The sequence below is a fragment of the Scyliorhinus torazame genome, chromosome 25 (assembly GCF_047496885.1).
Source record: "Scyliorhinus torazame isolate Kashiwa2021f chromosome 25, sScyTor2.1, whole genome shotgun sequence".
NCBI lineage: Eukaryota > Metazoa > Chordata > Chondrichthyes > Carcharhiniformes > Scyliorhinidae > Scyliorhinus > Scyliorhinus torazame.
In genome coordinates, this window is record NC_092731.1 from 9820615 (window position 1) to 9834146 (window position 13532).

Consider the following 13532-nt stretch of genomic DNA (forward strand, 5'->3'; position numbering starts at 1 on the left):
TGGGAGCGTAGCTAACCCGGGGCTCACCCGCCGCCGCTAATCCTGGAGGCTCGCTCGCGTCTCGACCATGGTCTCAATGCGGATTCCTTCGGCCCCAAGGCCTCCACCGTGGAAGGCACCCATGTGGTATGGCCTGGGTGACACGCATTGTCGACACAACCTCCTACCCCTGCAGGCAGTTAGACTTCTCCAACTGCATCTGCAAGTGCTGGGTGGTTGCTGACAACTTCACATGCAGTCCCAGGCTCTGTGACTGCATCTTAACTGTCGCTGGGACCGCCCTTTCCAGAAGACCAAAACCCGTCTGGACATCCGCTAATCTGACAGTCCGCCTCCTCGGATGTTCCTACCTCCACCTGATGTACCACAGCACGAGTGTAGTGCGCACTAGATAGCGTCCCAGCGGCCTCTTCAATAACATGCTCAACCTGGATGAGTATCTCTGAGATGGTGGAGTTTAGGAGACAGTTGTGTCAGTAAGTCAGTGTCATACCCGGACTGGTAATCCAGAGTGTCTCGGGCTGCAGTTCGAAGGCTCACATCGCTGTCTGTGTCCTCTTCCTTGTTGCTATATATTTGGGGTTCGGATTGTAGTTGGGTCAGGGGAAACCAGAAGGTCTTGCCTCATCGCCAGAGGATCCTGTAAGACACAAGACATGGCGCATGATTGTGCCGCAGGTTGGGGTAGTGGTGGATGGAGATGGTATGGGAGTGGTGGTGATGTGGGGGGGGGGGGGGGGGGGGGGGGTAGGTGTGCGTATGGGGAATGGAGTGCTAATATGCGTCTGCAGCTTATCAGCCTATTGAGTGTTAACTCCGACATAGTTTCTTAAGGATCATGTTCCACGTGGTGCCAGTGCCATCACATGAACGGTTGATGATTTGCTCCAGGAGTGGCACTACTATTGCTGTGGTAGAAATCCACCGATTCTGTCCTAGGGTCACTAGATAGGGCGGGATTCACTGTTCCCCGATGCCGATATCATAATTAGTTCCGACATCGAAATTGGGGGCGGCGCTGGTTTTCTATCCTCCGCCCCCTCAAAAATGGTGTCATAGCGTCGCACACCATTGCAACGGCGTTGGCGCGTCACCTGAAGGCCCTCCCCTGATGGGCCGAGTTCCCTGCCGCGCGGGGCATGTGTGGTCTCAGCGGTCGGTAACCCGGCGTGGCAGCTGCGGACTGTATCCAGCGCCGCCAGTTGGCCGGGAGCCGTGCTCTGGCCGGTGGGGCTTTCACGAGGGCCGGAGGGACTGGTGGGGGCTGGCCAGGGGAGCACATTTTGATAGCTCGGGTCTGCACATGGCCGGCGCTGTGTTTTACGGTGCGACCGCTGCAGGTCGTAGCCATGAGCATTCGCGGCCACAGACCCGCCAATTCTCCAGCCGTTTATATCATGTGAACTGGGAGTTTTACACGGTGCGGCTGCTAGACCCTCACCGGTCGCAGGACCAATTTTACCGTTGTAAAACGCCACCGTTCGCACGCTGGCATCAGAACATAGCCTCTAAAACAGTAAATCCCGTCCCTTATTTTTAAACTGTGTCCCCTCACATTAGAGGAAACATCCTTCCAGCACCAACCCCGTCAAGTCCTCTCAGGATCTTTTATGTTTCAACACAACCACATCTCATTCTTCTAAACTGCAATGGATAAAGGCCCAACCTTTACAATTTTTTCTCAGTAGATAACCCCTCCACCCCAAGAATCAGTCGAGTGAACCTGCTCGCAGTGTTTCCAATGCAATCATATCCTTTCTTAAATGAGACCAAAACCATACACAGTACTTAAGTGTGGTTTCACCAATGCATTGTACAGCTAACCCGAGCAATAAATAACAACATTCTATCTGCCTTCCCAATTACTTGCTGCACCTGCATACTAACGTTGTGTGATTCATGTAGCAGGATGCCTAAATTCCTCTTCTCACACCTAGACAGGTTCCAAGAAAAAGCTGATCACTTGGCAGGTCATTCCTCCCTCGCCTCCAACTTTCAACCACTGCTCACTATCACAATCAGCTGCGTCTTCTAAATTTATCAATACCTCTATGGTGACTGTGGCTCTGAACTTCCTCTTCTTGTTCCTTCAACTTGCATATCCTCCATTCGGCAATCTTGTTTTTCCCTGGATCTTCATTGTGTCAAAATCAAGACTCACGTACTTGGTTTAAAGAGCCAAACTTTGTGTGCCTAATCTTGGATTGTGGGCATTGATTTCCACCCCGGGTTTCTAAGTGAAAATATATTAAATAAGCTCTAACTCTCCAGTAGTCTTGAACCAATATCTTGTAATTGGCTAAGACCATCAAATACATTGGCAGTCAGGTGAAGTAATGGTATAGGCACAATGTGCGAAGTGTCACAGACGACATTGATGATGTTTGTAAATGAAATATATTAACAATTTTAAACTGTCTTTCTTTGTCCTACCAGAAAAAATTCATCGAGAGATTGATGAAGTGGTTGGATCCTGTCGAAGACCCACTGTTGAAGATCGAGTAAAAATGCCATATACAGATGCCGTTATACATGAAGTTCAGCAATACATCGACCTTGCTCCCATGAGTCTTCCACATACAGTGACAAGAGATGTAGAATTCAGAGGATATCTGATTCCTAAGGTTGGAATCAAGACCATTATTTATTAAGTTCCTCATGATGTCAAAACAACATTTTGTATTATGGAATTGCTTTTGAATGCTACACCTATTGTTTTCCGGAACTTGTAGTAGATATTCCTTGCCACCATGCTCACACGAAGTACACAATGAGACACACAACTACTTCTTTTCTTGATGGTTATTTTTGTTAAGGGGCAATATTGACTGGAATACCAGGAGGAAATTTTACATTATGAGAAGGTATTCAACAGCACGGATACATGGAAACAGGGCGGGATTCTCTGTTTTCAAGGGGGCAGAGCATTGCAAAAGCGGTGCCGGCCCCGATTTTGGCAAAAACGGGGATTCTCCAGGCAATCACCGATCGCGATTCGCTGAAATTGCGTTCGGTGATTGCCCGGAGAATCCCCGTTTTTGGTAAAATCGGGGCCGGCACCGCTTTTACAATGCTCCGCCCCCTTGAAAACAGCATATTCGCAGAGTACGGCGTACGCCGTCAGAACGACCTCAGGGCGTCACCTGTGGCCCTCTCACAATGCTGCAACACCAATGGGCCGGGTTACCTACGGCGTGGAACACTTGTCCTTTCTACTTTCGTGAACCTGGCATGGCAGCTGCGGACTGAGTCCAGTGCCGCCACAGTTGGTTGGGGGGGAGGGGGGTGGGGGGGGGGAAGAGCCGTTCCTCAGGCAGGGGGGCTTTGGCGGGGGCACTGGAGAGGGGTGTTCCGGGAGTGGCCAGGCTGATTACAGGTGGCAGTTTTTGGCAGACCGGATCCACATGCGGCCGGTACCATGTTGCGCGGCGTGGACGCTGCAGGCCGCCGCCGAGCACATGTGAAGCCACGGCAATTCTCGACCATATCTGCAGGTAAAGCCGAGGGTTTTACACTGCGTGCCTGCAAGCCCCCCACCAGACGGAGGATTGGTACAGCTGTTGTGCCATTTCTTTGGGCCTAAAACGCCACAGTTCCCACGCCAACCTTAATTGGAGAAACTGGGCGGGATTCTCTGGTCGCCGAAATCGCGATCGGTGATTGCCTGGAGAATCCCCGTTTTTGCCAAAATCGGGGCCGGCACCGCTTTTGCAATGCTCTGCCCCCTTGAAAACAGCATACTCGCAGAGTACGGCGTACGCCGTCGGAACAACCTCAGGGCGTCACCTGTGGCCCTCTCACGATGCTGCAACACCAATGGGCCGGGTTACCTACGGCGTGGAACACTTGTCCTTTCTATTTTCGTGAACCTGGCATGGCGGCTGCGGACAGGAAGTAGTTGTGTGTCTCATTGTGTACTTCGTGGGAGCATGGTGGCTTAGTCTTAGTCTTCAATTCGGAGAATCCAGCCCACTATGTCCTCTGTTAGGGAAATCCAGTACTAAGGAGCAATAGCCTTAATATTAGAGCTAGACCATATGCAAATGAAATCAGGGAGCAATCTTTAGCACACAGGATCATGGAAATCTGGAATTCACTCCCTAAAAGATGTGGATGCTGAATCAATTGAATTTTCAAGAAAGAGGGTAAATGGAGTTGATGTATCAATCGGATTGGATTGGATTAGCCACGATTTAATTGAATGTCAGAAGGTTTGAATAGTGCATGTGATCATTATTGAAAACCTGATCCAAATAAGTAGATAATGTACTTTGCTGAAAATTTTCATTGCTAATCGTACACATGTGCGTTTGTCCTCTCAAATTCACTCTGGAATAGGACTTGAATCATCACCTTCTAACATTACTAACTGAATGAAGCTTGCATGTCTGTTCCACCAGCTGCCATTCATTAACCACAGTACGAAGTCTTACAACACTTCGTACTGTGCTCACCCCAGTCCAACGCCGGCATCTCCACATCATTCATTAACCAGATTCACTCAATGTGGTTTTCAGGATTCAAATCAAATGTTCTCATCTCCACGCTGACGGTGTAAATTTCTAGAGGTTTGACGAGCTCCGAGACCTCACATGTGTGTATTCTTCATGTAAGGACTTCAATGGTCAATGGTGGCAGGCTGTTTCACTGACATCACAACCAAGCCTAACCATCCACAATCTCATTCTTCTATTGCATAAGCATATCGTGGGAAATCTTTGTTAATTTTGCTTCAATTATTCACCTATTACATCATTGTCATCTATTTCTGATCCTTTTCTGGATTGGCTCTTATATCTTTGGGATTGGCTTTGCATTGACATCCAGGACATATCCACAGTCCCACAGGTCCTCTCCACTCGATCGCTTTAAGGATTTCATTCCATTCAGCCAATTTCTTCATCGCCATTCAATTTGCCCTCATGTTGTCACCTTTTACATGAGCTTTTAAAATGTTCCCCATTCTCCTCAACCATGGGTGAAAAACCTCAACTAAGTCCATCCTGTTTCTCTGCTTCTACCATCCCCAATCTCAAAATAGTGACAGAAACTCACTATTTCTGCATTCCACCTCACCAGACTCCACATTTTTACCAACTCCAATGCAAGTCTTCACCTCCCCTTTCATCATTGTAAAGGGACCTTTTCACTGTGATATCCTGTTTCACTCTTTCATCACTCATCATCTGGCAATGGAAATGCAACATGTCCCCATCCAAGTCCTCCCATGCCACTGTCCAGGAAGACAATCAGCCCTTCCAGGTACCACAGCAATTCACATGTACCTCTTCCAACCTGTAATTGTATTGTCTTCTCGGCATTGGAATATTGAATGTATATTTGGTAGTCACTGTGCCAGACACCTTCATTCTGTCCTCTTGTAACAAAGAACTGTCACTTCAATTCTTTACCCCAATGTCACTCTGATTTCTGCTTGGAATCTGTACACAGTTGCAATAAAGCTCAACGTAAGCTGCGGAACAGTGCCTTTTTTACAGCTCTCTGGTCTTAGCACTGACATCAGGACACAGCTTGCAGTTACTCTTCTAGTTTATACCGTCAATGTAGAATAAGTGTGAGAGCTTTTGACGATGGGAGAGGAGAGTGCATTGGTCATGAGTGTGAAAGCACCATGTACATTAATAAAACTGTGCTATTGTGGTAATTGCACCATTGGTGTCAACAACATATTTCTCCTAGACTCTTGCTGCCTATTCTATTTGTCTAGTTTTTATGATTTCCATTCCATTATTCTTTATTAGTTACTTTGCATCAGTTTTCACGGCAGAAGACAACAGTGGGATGCCAGAGCTCCAGCGGAATTAGTGGGCAGAGGTGAGTGCAGTGACCATCAATAAGGAGAAGGCTCTAGGGAAACTGAAAGGTCTGAAGGTGGATAAATCACCTGGACCAGATGGAGTACACCCCAGGGTTCTAAAAGAGGTAGCTGAGGAGATTGTGGAGGCATTGGTGGTAATCTTTCAGGAATCACTGGAGGCAGGAAGGGTCCCAGAGGACTGGAAAGTGGCTAATGTAACACTGCGGTTTAAGAAGGGAGGGAGGCAGAAGATGGGAAATTATAGACTGGTTAGCCTTACTTAGGTCAATGGTAAGATTTTAGAGTCCATCATTAAAGATGAGATCACAGAGTACTTGGAAGTGCACGATAAAGTGCATGGGCAGCACGGTAGCATTGTGGATAGCACAATTGCTTCACAGCTCCAGGGTCCCAGGTTCGATTCCGGCTTGGGTCGCTGTCTGTGCGGAGTCTGCACGTTCTCCCTGTGTGTGCGTGGGTTTCCTCCGGGTCCTCCGGTTTCCTCCCACAGTCCAAAGATGTGCAGGTTAGGTGGATTGGCCTTGATACATTGCCCTTAGTGTCCAAAATTGCCCTTAGTGTTGGGTGGGGTTACTGGGTTATGGGGATAGGGTGGAGGTGTTGACCTTGGGTACGGTGCTCTTTCCAAGAGCCGGTGCAGACTCGATGGGCCGAATGGCCTCCTTCTGCACTGTAAATTCTATAATATTCTATGATAAAATAGGACTGAGTCAGCATAGCTTTGTCAAAGGGAGGTTATGTCTGACAAATCTGTTAGAGTTCTTTGAAGAGGTGACAAGGAAGTTAGACAAAGGAGAACCAGTAGACGTGATTTATTTAGACTTCAGAAGGCCTTTGACAAGGTGCCGCATTGGAGACTGTTAAATACGTTGAGAGTCCATGGTGTTAAAGGAAAGATCCTGGCATGGATAGAGGATTGGCTGAGTGGCAGAAAGCAGAGATTGGGGATAAAGGGGTCTTTTTCAGGATGGCAGCCGGTGACTAGTGGTGTGCCTCAGGGGTCTGTGCTGGGACTACAATTTTTCACAATATACATTAATGATCTGGAAGAAGGAACTGAAGGCACTGTTGCTACTTTTGCAGATGATACAAAGATCTGTAGAGGGACAGGTAGTATTGAGGAAGCCAGGAGGCTGCAGGAGGATTTGGACAGGCTAGGAGAGTGGGCAATGAAGTGGCAGATGAAATACAACGTGGAAAAGTGTGAGGTTATGCACTTTGGAAGGATGAATGGAGCCATAGACTATTTTCTAAATGGGAAATGTTTAGGAAATCAGAAGCACAAAGGAGCATGGGAGTCCTTGTTCACAATTCTCTTAACGTTAATGCGCAGGTTCAGTTGGAAGTTAGGAAGGCAAATGCAATGTTAGCATTCATGTTGAGAATACAAGACCAGGGATGTACTTCTGAGGCTGTAAAAGGCTCTAGTCATACCCCATTTGGACTATTCTGAGCAGTTTTGGGCCCTGTATCTAAGGAAGGATGTGCTGGCCTTGGAAAGGGTCCAGAGGAGGTTCACAAGAATGATCCCTGGAATGAAGAGCTTGTCGTATGAGGAACGGGTGCGGACTCTGGGTTTGTACTCGTTGGAGTTCAGAAGGATGAGGGGGATCTTATTGAAACTTACAGGATAATGCAAGGCCTGGATAGAGTGGACGTGGAGAGGATGTTTCCACTTATAGGAAAAATTAGAACCAGCGGACACAATCTCAGACAAAAGGGATGATCCTTTATAACTGAGGTGAGAAAGAATTTCTTCAGCCAGAGTGTGATGAATCTGTGGAACTCTTTGCCGCAGAAGGCTGTGGAGGCCAAATCACTGAGTGTCTTTAAGACAGAGATAGATAAGTTCTTGATTAATAAGGGGATCAGGGTTATGGGGAGAACGCAGGAGAATGGGGATGAGAAAAATATCAGCCATGGTTGAATGGCGGAGCAGACTCGATGGGTCGGTGCAGACATTCGGCCCATCGAGTCTGCACCGACCCACTTAAGCCCTCACTTCCACCCTATCCCCGTAACCCAATAACCCCTCCTAACCTTTTTTGGACACTAAGGGCAATTTTAGCATCCAATCCACCTAACTTGCACGTCTTTGGCCTGTGGGAGGAAACTGGAGCACCCGGAGAAAACCCACGCAGATACGGGGAGAACGTGCAGACTCCGCACAGTTACCCAGCGGGGAATCAAACCTGGGACTCTGGTGCTGTGAAGCCACAGTGCTAGCCACTTGTGCTACCGTGCTGTCCCCATTTTAGGGAATAATTTCCTCCTGTAAAATTTCAGGTGTCATCGTCAAAGCTACCAAGTGGCACTTTACACACCAGTCTGGGTCTCACAGGGAGCATTCAGCTCCGCACCTTGTTACAGGCCTGGTCCAAACACGGACGAAAGAGCTGAATTCCATTGGTCAGAATGTCTACCTAAGACATCGAGGCAGCATTTGACCATGTGTGGATTCAAGCTGCCCTATTAAAATTGAAGTCAATGGAAATCAATGGGAAGAAACTCTACACTAGCTGAAGTTATACAAAGGATGATAGTTGACGTTGTTGAAAGCTTATCATCTCAGCCCCAGAACATTGCTGCGGGTGTTTCTCAGGGTAACCATCTTCCCATTTGAAGGCTTGATGTGGGGCTGTTCACTGATTGTTCAGAATTCACTTCCAATTGCAACTTATCCGATAATGAGGCAGTCTGTGCCTACATGCAGCAAGACCCAGACAACATTCAGGATTAGGCTGATAAGTGGCAAATAACATTTGGCAACACAAGCACCAGGCAATGACCATCTCTGACAACAGGAAGTCTAACCACCTCCCCATATCATTCATCGTCATTTGGGGGTTACCACCGACCAGGAATTGAACTGACTGCCATATAAATACTGCGGCTACAAGAGCAGGTCAGAGGCCATATATTCTGCAATGAGTAAAACACTTCCTGGCTCCCCAAAGACTTTGAACCATCTACAAGGCACAAATCAGGAAAGTGATAGAATATTATCCATTTGCCTGAATGAGTGCAGCTCAAGCAACACTCAAGTAATCCTGGACAAGGCTGCCTGGTTGATTTGCACCCCATCCGCCACATGACTGGAGATATGTCTGGAGCAAGATAATCAAATCCTTAAAGGGCACAATGATTCCTGTGGTTAGTTGGGTATTGAGAATTTTTGTGGAGGGCAGAAAGGGTTAGGGTTAAACAGTAAAAATATCAATAAATATTGTCATGCAAGAGTGCCTTTAAGAGATGGATGTGTAAGCAATGTACCTTTAAGAAAACAGTGATGTCAGAGAGTGGGTGGAGCTCAGTTCAGTTCAGCCATTTTGTAGTCTGTGCTTTGCAGGTTTTTAGTTTCAGTTTTGAAAAGAACCTGGCTGGTTTTGCTGAGAGCAGCTAAAAAAAGAACCTGGCTTGGTTTTGCTGAGAGCAGTTTAAAAGTGCCTGGCTGTTTTGCTGTGAGCTGATTAAAAAGTAGAAAGCCAGGTTTGAGAAAGCAGTTTGGGTGTGTCTGTGGGTTTCCAGAGAGCTGCATGAAGAAAAGCAAGGTGCTGGAGCTGAAATCAACCAAGCTAATATATCTCTGCCATTCTACAGAAAATACATATATCCTTTAACCTGATGTGATACTGTATAAAGATGTAAAGTCTCTTGGAAGTTTTAAGGGACATTTTAAGGAAGTATTCACTCTTGCATAATTTTATGAGTTATCTTTGAAGTAAGGGGTGTTAAGAGATCCAATGTTTATTTAAGATGTTAAGTTAAGTTCAAGGAATAAACAGTGTTTTGTGTTTAAAAACCCACGTGTCCATAATTGTAATCCCACACCTAGGGAAAAAGCCACGTGCTCGGAAAAGCAACAAATCCATTATGAAATGAAATGAAAATCACATATTGTCACATGTAGGCTTCAAATGAAGTTACTGTGAAAAGCCCCGAGTCGCCATATTCCGGCGCCTGTTCGGGGAGGCTGTTACGGGAATTGAACCGTGCTGCTGGCCTGCCTTGATCTGCTTTAAAAGGTAGGGATTTGGACCTGTGCTAAACAGCCCCTGCGTGAGGTTGGTTGAACTCCATGATACATTTTGGGGTTCTGAAACACCCCTCGCCCATAACAATTGGGGGCTCGTCCGGGATAAAAGTCTATCTATTGGATTGGCTTTTGTGAACTTGAAGACAGTGAAGGATTGTTGCTTTTCCGGTGTGGTATTTTAGTTTAAATGGGGAGAGTGTTGTGAACAATGGCTCTTTCAGAGACTCAGAAGTTTTTGGGGGTGGAGAATGTCACACGTAGTACTTTACGGACAGAAGCGAAAAGCAGACTGTTAGATTTGGCACGAACATTGCAGTTAGCATTACCTAATAAAATGCGAAAAGATTAGGTAATTATGGCGGTCGTTAAGCATTTAAAGTTGCCTGAGATAGAGATTGACTCATTGGAAATGGCAAAAATTCAGTTGCAAATTAAACAAATGGAACATCAGAAAGAATTAAACCGGCTGGAATACGAGAGTGAGAGAGAGGGAAAAAAAGAGAAAGAGTGAGAGAGGAAAAAGAAAAGGAGAGAGAAGAAAGGAGAAAAGAAAGAATAGCCCTAGCAGAACAAAAAGAAAAAGAAAGGGAGATACAGATCAGGGAAAAAGATAAAGAGAGGGAGTTTGAACTTCAGAATAGAACACAGAACATTACAGCCCTTCGGCCCTCAATGTTGCGCCGACCTGTGAAACCACTCTAAAGCCCATCTACACTTTTCCCTTATCGTCCATATGTCTATCCAATGACCATGGCCAATGAAAATGGCCATGAACCATGACAATCAGTTAAAATTGGCAGACGTAAAGGGAAACGTACAGTTGGATGATAGTGATGAGGATAGTGAGAAAGAGCGTCATAGTCGAAGGCTTGGTGGGAATCTATTTAAATATGTTCAAGCATTGCCAAGGTTTGACGAGAAGGAAGTGGAACCCTTTTTCATTTAATTTGAGAAGGTAGCTAAACAAATGAAATGGCCACAGGATATGTGGGTGTTACTGATTCAAACAAAGCTGGTAGGTAGAGCTAGTGAAGTGTTTGCATCACTACCGGAGGAGGTATCTGGAACGTATGAGGAGGTGAAGAAATCCATTTTAAGTGAGAGGAGTAGCGTTCCATTATATAAGGTAAGGTTGGAAAGTCCATTGAAGAGTGGTGAATTGGAGTAGGAGTAATAGATAAACTATCTTGTCCAGGAATACAGTTTATCTTGGGTAATGATATAGCTAGATCGCAGGTGGGTGTGATGCCTACTGTGGTTGATAAGCCAGTGGAAAATCAGTCAACTGAAGGGTTGAAGGACGAATATCCTGGGATTTTTCCGGATTGTGTAGTAACAAGGCCGCAAAGTCACAGGTTAAGGCAAGAGGAGAAATCAAAGAGTGAAGATGAAGTTGAAGTTGAAGTGCAATTATCAGAAACGATTTTTGATCAGAGGGTTGAAAAAGGACAAAAACAGATTGAGGATGAGGCGGATATTTTTACTACTCTGCTGCAGAGCTTTGTCTTCAAGCCTGTTATCGATCACAAGGAAATTGACACCTCACCAGCCATAAGTGGTTTCTCGGCTGTGCCAAATGATTACGAGTTCTATGTCAATTCTCGGTAAAATCAACTTGATCATCAATTGATCTAGAATTGAAAAAAAATAGAATTTGTTTTATGTGATGTTGGTTGAGGGATTGATATTGGTCCATTATTCTTTAAATCGTAGTATTATATTAACATACGAGAGCAGGTCAGGCTTCTCTCATCCAAAAGATGGAACTTACAGAAGTGCAGCATCCAATCAGTGTTGTGCTAACTATGTTCATCTCTGGAATGCAGCTTGAATATTTTTAGTTCAGGAAAATTGGCAGAGTTACAACAGAAAGATGTAGAAATAAAACGGATATATCAGAAAGCATATACGGAAGAGGAATCTGAGAGTATACCAGAGTATTATTACCTTAAAACTGATAAAAAAATGGAGACCTGTACATATGCAGGCGGATGAAAAGTGGGCAGAAGTTCATCAAGTAGTATTGCCGGTAGGGTATAGAAAGGAGGTGTTGCGAGTTGCACATGAGGTACCAGTGGGAGGTCATTTGGGATGAGGAAAACTCAAGCTAAAATCCAGAAACATTTTTATTGGCCTGGACTACATAAAGATGTAGTTAAATTTTGTCAATCATGGCACACATGTCAAGTGATAGGGAAACCTCAAGCAGTGATAAAACCAGCGCCCTTAATACCCATTCCAGCATTTGAGGAACCTTTTACGAGGGTCCTAATCTATTGTGGAGAACCGCTTCCTAAAACAAAAAGTTGAATCAATATCTTTTCACTGTAATGGATGTGTCTACTAGGTTTCCAGAGGCCATTCCAGTACGTAATATTACAGCTAAAAGGATTGTGGAGGAGTTACTTAAATTCTTTACTAGATATGGACTACCCACAGAAATTCAATCGGATCAAGGAACAAATTTTACTTCAAAGTTATTCAAACAAGTTATGGATAGCTTCGGAATAAAACAATTTAAATCAACTGCGTACCATCCAGAATCGCAGGGAACGTTAGAAAGGTGGCATCAGACATTAATGACAATGTTGAGAGCGTATTGTCAAGATTAGCCAGAGGATTGGGATAAAGAAATCCCATTCGTATTGTTTGCAATTAGGGATGCACCTAATGAGTCTACCAAATTTAGTCCTTTTGAACTAATTTTTGGTCATGAGGTAAGAGGACCACTTAAATTGATTAAGGAAAAATTGGTGGGCGAGAAATTGGAAATTACACTGTTGGATTACGTGTCAAATTTTAGGGAACGATTAAATAGAGCAGGTGAATTGGCTGGACAATATTTGAAAGTTGCACAAAATGTGATGAAACGGGTAGCGGACACAAAATCCAAAGTTTGTAGTTTTGCCAGTGGGGATAAAGTTTGAGTGTTGTTACCAGTGGTAGGGGAGCCTTTAAAAGCTAGGTTTTGTGGACCGTATCAGATTGAAAGAAAATTAAGTGAGGTGAGTTATGTGGTAAAAACACCAGATAGAAGGAAGACTTACCGAGTGCGTCATGTGAATATGCTTAAAAGGCACTTTGAAAGGGAAGGAGAGAAAAAGGAGGTTTTAATGATTCTAACTCAGAGTGACAAACCAAATCCAGATGACTGTGAATTTGACATACCTCAAATTAAATTGGAAAAACGAACTGACCTGAAAGTTATTGATATCACATGAGCCAGTTTGTAGAGATAAATTGGGAAGTACTAAAATGGCTATACATGATGTATATGTGGGAAATGCTGTTCCTATCAAACAACATCCATATAGACTTAATCCTTTAAAATTGGCACAGGTTAACAGAGAGATTGAGAGTATGCTGAAGAATGGCATAATTGAAGTGGGTTGCAGCCAATGGAGCTCACTCGTCGTGATGGTACCTAAACCAGACGGTACCCAACGGTTGTGTGTGGACTATCGAAAGTTGAATGCAGTTACAAGAACGGACTCTTATCCTGTCCCACCATTGAAGGATTGCATGGAGAAAGTGGGACAATCTGCTTTTATTTAAAACTTCCAGACATGGAAAGAACATTTAAAGCATCATATGGAGTTCTTCGATCGACTTCAGGAGGCGGGTTTGGTGATGAACCTAGCCGAAAGTGAATTTGGA

General features: G+C 45.0%; 1 protein-coding gene and 1 pseudogene across 1 annotated transcript in view; both read left to right on the top strand.

Annotated features, from left to right (window-relative positions):
- The window catches only part of LOC140402233 (cytochrome P450 2C19-like), a 33931-nt pseudogene that overhangs the window by 14873 nt on the left and 5526 nt on the right, over window positions 1-13532 (top strand).
- Window positions 10827-13532, top strand: part of LOC140402300 (uncharacterized) — a 135629-nt gene continuing 132923 nt past the window's right edge. Inside the window, exon 1 of the mRNA XM_072489978.1 lies at window positions 10827-10932. The gene's annotated coding sequence lies outside the window, so the exon portion shown is untranslated. The remainder of the gene's footprint in view (window positions 10933-13532) is intronic.